This window comes from Macrobrachium nipponense, chromosome 16 (genome assembly GCF_015104395.2).
Source record: "Macrobrachium nipponense isolate FS-2020 chromosome 16, ASM1510439v2, whole genome shotgun sequence".
In the NCBI taxonomy this organism is placed as follows: Eukaryota; Metazoa; Arthropoda; class Malacostraca; order Decapoda; family Palaemonidae; genus Macrobrachium; species Macrobrachium nipponense.
The window spans coordinates 89,494,876-89,502,574 of record NC_087209.1 but is presented as its reverse complement, the minus strand read 5'-3'; positions in this window follow the sequence as shown (position 1 = coordinate 89,502,574).

The window sequence follows — 7,699 nt, the reverse complement described above, 5'->3', positions numbered from 1 at the left end:
TAGCATGAAGTGTTTGGAAACTCGTTGTGACTGCATCACATGTCGGGATGAAAGTTTTGAAATGTTCAAAATCTTGGCACGACAAATTTTTTGTGGCCGGTTGGTTAACTATGCGCAAACTGTTCGCGAACTTGTTGCGAACAGTGTAGGACGGTGCGGGAGGATGCGCACCAGTGCGCACCATGCCACGACATACACGACCTACCACGCATTGTTCATGAACTGTTCACGGCTAGTTTGCGACATGTTCATACATTGGTGCATGTCGCAGCATGGTCGTGCGTTCCCCCTGACCCGGTCAAGTGTTACTTCATGCCTTGATGGCATGAGCAGTTCACGACGAGATCACACACTTCACCGACAGATCACGACGTGGTTCATGACAATTTTGCGAGTAGTTCACGACTAGTGCGCAACAGGGTCGCTCATGTCAGTGCGGGGGATATACTGTCCGAAATCCTGTCTTCTGGCCAACCATTCCACACTTTCCCTGGTGTCCTTCTCTGCTGCTTTTCAACAATGGCTAGAGCAGCTGCCAGGTATAGGCATCTTCTCTGCAATAATGGTGTCTCTGGCATTCAGCATGTTGTCTTCCACAGGCAATACAAAAATGACGTCAGGGGTGGGGGGGAGGCGCCCTTTTTATATTGCGTGCCCAAAACTCGTTGGACCAATGCGGGAAGTGTGTAAATTTTGCACGAACAGTGTGTAAGCATAAACTATGTGTAAATAAGTAGTGCCAGTTCGTGTCAATGTGGGCTCTATTGGGCGCGCATCTGTAACCTATGCGTAAACAGTGTGGGAGCCTCCCAGTGGTGCCACCAAAATGGCATGCATTGCCATGATGCAGTTCGTGGCAAAGTGTGCCACAAAATCGTGTAAGTGTCAACCTTGCTTTAGGCATTCCTTCCTGCAGTATGAAGATAGAAGCCTTCTGAAGTTTTTACTGTCCCCTTGTGCAAGCCTGATTACTGATCCCAACAGCTGCAAAACTGGCCAGCTAGTATTTAATTACCACAGTTTCCCCCTTTTTACATATAGTCAGATTTAATTTTCTTATGTAAACAGGAAAAACCGTTCTGCATTTATCTTTGTGAATTAGCTTGTAAATAAACTTCTGTTTGGTTTGAGTTTCTTTCTATATTCGTATTCCGAGTTTCAATTGTTGGTGTTGAATCCATTTTGTTTATTATAATAAAGAACCTGAGAGGATTCATGATCCGTAATAGTTGGAGACCTAAGGCCAGGATATTCGGCACTATAACAGATTGAAAAAGGGAGAATATAGAAAGAACCAGAATGAGTGAGATGACGAAAGAGTTTATTGAGTCTGGTAAGCTTCTGGGTCTAAAGGGGAATGATCTCCTTGAGTATGTTGAGAGGAAAGAAAGAGAAAAGTATGAGAGAGATATAAGAGCAGCTAAGAAGGAAGTAATGAAGATGCAGCAAGAGAGAGAAATGATGGTAATGCAGCAGGAAGAAAGAGGGAAAGAACGTAAGCATGAGTTGGAAATCGCTCGTTTAAGGCAAAGTACTCTTAGCAATCAGACAGGCGAGAACGAAAATGAAGCTGATGGTTTAGGTATGAGTGCAGTGTTGAAATTAGTCCAAAGTTTGATGAGGGAGATGGAACGAAATATTTCATATGTTTTGAGAAGTTAATGGAAAGAGCAAGTTCTCTTAAAGAAATGTGGACTCTATATTTACAGTCAGTTTTTTGTGGTAGGGTGCTCACTGTGTATAGTTGCATATCTAAGGAGGAATGTGAAGATTATGATATTGTAAAGGAAACTGTTCTCAGTGCATACAAGTTAGTTCCGGAGGCATATTGTAAGAAATTTAGAAGTTTGAGAAGGGATGAGAATATTATGTATGTAGAATAAGGTAAGAAGTTAGAAAGGCTGTTTTTTGATTGGTTAACTTCTGCTAAAGTTGATGATTTTGATGGTCTGAAGAACTTAGTATTGTTAGAAAAGTTCAAAGATAACTTATCATCTGAGATTAAGCTTTATATAGAAGATAGGTGAGAAGTTCTTTTGCAGGAGCAACTAGGTTAGTAGACGAATATAGTCTGACTCATAATTTAAGTCTCAGTAAGAAGCAAAATCATCCGTTGTCAGGTAAAGTACAAAGCAGTAAAGGTTTCAGTTCTAGTAATAGCAATGCGAGTAAAAGTGACTATTACTATTAACTTGTTTACGATGTAATGAGAAAGGGCATTTAGTGAGAAATTGTGCAGTAGAAAGGAAGGATGTTAAAAATCCAGTGTCTCTAGTTAACCTTTTGTCAAGTAGGAATCTATCGATGGTGACAGTGATAGTCAAGCGGAAGGTGTAGCTGTCGAGAATAACGTAGTCGATGTATTAGAATCAAGTAATAGTTATTGTGATGAATTAGGCACTAGACCTTTTTGAATAAGGATAAACCAGTGAAGTTTGAGAGGATAGGATGAGACAAAACTAACCCGAATTTGTTAATGTGATCTGGATGATGATCTCGATAATGTGTGTAAAGAAACGTATTGTTTAAAAGACGAAGTTTTGTGTCGGTATGTTCGTCCTAAGTCAGGTAGCAAAGAGGAGATCACCAAACAATTAGTGGTTCCTAGGAAGCTTCGTGAACTAGTTTTGAAGTTAGCGCATGATGAGCAAGGACATTTGGGAGTAAATAAAACTTTCAGGTGTATTAGTAGGGTGTACTTTTGGTCTAAAATGAGGAGTGATGTGAAGATGTGTGTTTTAAGCTGTCATGAATGCCAAATTGGTGGAAAACCAAATCCAGTAATCCCAGAGCTCCATTGTGTAATATTCCTTCAGTTGACGAATTTTTGAGAATGTAGTTATTGATACGGTGGAACCGTTGCCTAGAAGTAAGGGAGGGAGTTTATACCTGTTAACAATCATTGATAGACTAATCCGCTATCCAGAGGCAATACCCGTAAGAAGGTGTAACGCAAGGACCGTAGTTAGACGCTTGTTAGATTATTTTTGTAAGTTTGGGGTGCGGTTTTAATCGCCTCGTTATTATAGTACAGAGTGATAATGGCAGTAATTTTGTATCTAAATATGTCAGGGCTTGAATGAAAGAGTTAGGTATTAAACTCGTAACTTCCACTCCTCATCACCCCAAATCACAGGGCATTGTGGAGCCGTTTCACCAAACCTTAGAGTTGTTTACGAAAATTGTGTAATAACTTGACTGGGAAGAAGAGTTACACCTTTTGTTTTGTTAGCTTTACGGTTGGCACCGAATGACACTACAGGATTTAGTCCTTTCTAGCTGGTTTTCGGTCACGCCGCTAAAGGTCCTTTGGAAATGTTATAATGTAATTTAATGTTTAAAGAAGGTAGAGAGGACTACATAACTAATCTAGAGTATTATAAAAATAATTCAATAATAATAATAATAATAGTAATATCCATTATTTCAGCTCAGGGCCATATATATGGAATATACAAAATACAGGCAGTAACATACACAATCTAGATACGTGAGACAGCATGATAAAAAAATGAATAATCGGCACTTATCAACAAAATAGCTGAGGTAGCATAAATACTGGTAATAACAGTAATAATATTGGTGAGAAAAAAATGCATTGAGAGTTTTAACAGTTAGTGCACAGATTATATCACTTAAAATTTCAACTAAAGACCTCAGGTGGTTACAGTAGTCAAGTCTAGAGGGCTAAATACGAAATTTGAATGTAAAAAATACTTTAACTTAACAGTAATCACAGTAATAATGAAGAAGTAAAATATCAGCAATAAATATAATAATGACAAAATCTGCAGATAACATCTTGCCAATACAGAGATTAAGTGCTTCAGGGGACAAGACCTCATTTTCCCATCTTTCCCACAATTTAGATCATCATTCTTGCTTCACTCCTTAGATGCTCTGTATGAGAGAGTTGTTGCTGTTTCTCACTCGGGTTACCAGACTGGACATTGTTCGCCTTACAATCAAAGGCGAATGAGAGTGAAAGTCAAGGGGAAACTGAAAGGAAACATGATCTTAGAGCGAAAGAGAGGAGTCTCTGTGTGGGAGATAGAGTTTTCGTACTAGCCCAGAAAGAATGCCCCCTCTTAATCTTATAAGTTCGAAGGCCCTTTCTTAATTTTAGAAAAGGGGAGAAATCTAAATATTTAATCGATATGGGTAAGTGTAGAGCAAAGTGGCTGCATGTAAACTTGGTCAAGAAAGAAAGAGAATAATGAGAAAAAATCATACCAAGAAAGACCTTTGTCATCTAGGTGTTGTTCCTCGTTGTTGTAAACACCTATAAACATGGTCTTCATTTGCTTCCTTATGAAAGAGATTTACATTTTTGCTTTAGTTCTTATTGATGTAGTGAAACCAATTGTTTTGGTTGTCATTATAGAGCCTGTTGGCTGTCAAAGTCAATTAATCGAAAACAAGTAACTGAAGGCCATTTCCGGCTGCACTACGCCACCCGGAAGCGCTCCGTAGCCTGACAACTCTACATGCTGCCCTCCTCAACCAACGTCTTGAAGCTAAGCCTGTAACGGCTAGTATTTTCAAGTGACCACCAACTGTGCATCGGGACTCTACTTATGACTCTACTCATTGTCCAATACTTTGTAGATTCGTGTAGACTGCCCCATTGTGTACCTGCTCCTGTAGATCAACAGTGCCACTCACCTCACTCTGGCAGTGCCAATCTCCCAGTGCTATATCCCTTAATACCAGCGACGCTCACGCTGGCTTACAGCGCTCCACTGCATAGTGTTATTATCTAACGCTAATTTTAAGTCCCTGATCCGAACTTTCATGCACCTACGTAGTCCGTAGGATAAGTGTGCTGGCCGCTTGGTAGCACGTTGCATTGATATTGTGAATAGTTGAAGTGACAAGTGCACCGGGATCCAGAACAAAAGCTCTTGTAATTGTATATCTCTGATTGCCCCCTTTTAGAAATCATATTAATTTGTGAACAGATTACGTGTTATATTCATGCCATATATTTGGAAAGTAATTCTGGTTGTTCTATAAGGGTTTTATTCTCAGTTTCTGTTCATAATCTGCAGGGCATTAGTCAGGAAAAGCATAGATTGCGCACAAGGAATAATTTTGAAAATTAAGAATTTTTGATTTGGCAATTTTGACTCAACTCTGGCAATGTAACTTTCACAATCCAGTTATATTTTTTTCTGTATTTCTTGTAAAATAATCATACGTAGTTGGGAACCTATTTTCTTATTCTTAAACATATAAAACTTAAAAGTTACTAAGCTAGCGTACGTTATCTATAGTCAGGGTGCAAGATAAAGGCATTCATCTCCAAAAACTAATCATGACTCTCATGGGATTATATTCAACAAAAGCTTTCAGAGATTACCTGGTGTTCCTTTGGTGATAACACAGGACTGGTCCGTTGTTTGGCAGTCGTCAGCTCGAGAGAGAGAGAGAGAGAGAGAGAGAGAGAGAGAGAGCGCAAAGGTCCCTCCTCCACTGGATTTATATCTTTTTCTCTCCCAAAATTGTTATAAAGATTCACATATAACATTTTGAACACGTTTGCTAACTAACCAACAAACATTTAGGCAACCATAAATAAAATAGTACAAAATTGAACCAACTAGCCAAACCAAATCCCTGGCCTCCTTATCGAGGTCAGTGATATAAATGTTGAAACGACAAATAGCGGGGTAAGGCTACAATATCTTGAAACCATTAAACAGATAATGAAGAATACAAAGATTTGTGACAACTCCAGAAAAGGACGATTTGAGAAACAAGTGAAAACACAGTTGAGTGTATCGAATGATCATCTGCGAGAAGGCCAACGGGATTTCGAGAGCCTTAAGTGAAAGCAAGTCAATAAAAAAGGAAATAGGTTACATGTCACGAAAAGGCGGTCAGTTGGATGAGAGGGACAGAGTTTTGCCACAACATAATAAATATTGCAGGACTTCAGAAGGCTCGATGTATTGCAGATTCCCATGGCCATTTTAATCTTTATATTGTTCCTTTGAGACCTTTATATAATGCAATCATTAGCATTCAGCCAGACCCTTTTTCCGAGAAGCTGTCAGCTTTATCGCTCAGTAGTTAACGCGTTTTTTCATATATCGAAATGAAATAACAGTACGGAAATAAGCATCCTTTTTATTTTGGGCAGCTGAAATTAATGGCATCAGTGAAAAAGTTAATGAAAATTTCGGAAAACTTTCACTTTGCTGTAGTAAAGAAAAAAAAGGGCTATACAAAACATTATATCTATCTATTTTTATAAACCCTTTTGACTGTACTCAGTTTTTCAGTAATAATCTGCCAACGTATTTATGTGAAAATTTTATAGCATAAAATAACTAACAGAGCTCGTTTGCTGTGAATGACTGGAAAGAGTGGAATAACAAGATGAAATGAAATGAAAAAGAAGGAAAAAAGGGCAAAAACAAAGCTGCTGTTCACTTGGCTTTGAGTCTATAGTTTTCCAATGCAAGGGGCACATGCAAAAATTCACAATTTCTTAGGGCCTTAGTATATTTTAAGCAAAATAATTAATATTTAGAATAGACAAAATAAAAGGCTTTTAAAGAAAAAAATGCAATTAATTTTCATTAATTAATATTTCTAAGCAATGTAAAGATTCTCATGAAATTCATTATTTTGAAGAAAAAAAAGCGTAACTCAGTTGGAAAATAATTTTTATTATTATTATGAAATAGAAACTTCATATATAACACTTTTGAAAGACAAAATAACCTTCCTCTTTCAAATTCACAAAATTTGGCGGACTGCATGAATTCTTTCGGCCTGCTGGCCGTAGTTTGCCCGCACGATTGATTGATATATTGACTATAACCTATCTGGCATCACAGCTACCATGGATTCAGAATATGTCCTGCTTTGACATCGAAGGACACGATTTGTGTCTCCTACCCTGTGCTTGTCAATACTACTTCGTCAATTACCAATGAGCTGTGTACTTTGCTTTTTATCGTCCAGTTCTCTCCCTTACGATTATCGCCTACCACCTGCTATGGAAATAAAATAGAATTCATGTGCATATCAGGGCTAAAGATAAATTTTGGTAAAGGACTTCTTATATAGAATTAATAATAAATGGAACAATAATTTGAAATTATCTTTCATACTTCAGAGCTCTCTCTCTCTCTCTCTCTCTCTCTCTCTCTCTCTCTCTCGCTCTCTCTCTCTCTCTCTCTCTCTCTCCCCAGTTTGTTAGCCGCTCGTTAACTCCTTATTTTTTATGCAGGCACCTTCCCCTCCAGTTTTTTTAGTAGTTTTTTGAGAACATCCAACTCAAATATAAAAACAAAAATCCTCTTACTACACAGAAACCTCTCTCATACAGATCAAATTAGTGAGTCCATGTAATACCATTTTACCTCTGTGATTTCTGTTAATTAGTTAATTCACTTAATTAAACAAATCAGTTTCTCAAGTAGGCCTGGTTGATAAACAGCCATATGTGCTTTAGATCTTAGGTAAATAGCATAAATAAAAATTTCGATCGAAATTGTTATGTTGTAAAGTTCTGATAGTAGTAATGGACAGGTTCCCCGCTTAGTGATAGAAAGCTAAAGTTCGCTTCGCTTACTGGACAGATATTGTGTATAGCATTCAGACACTGTGGCATAGTTTGTCGATCTGTAACCTAAAGAGAATATAAAGCGACCACTGTTTCCAAAACTGAAAATGCACAAAATCT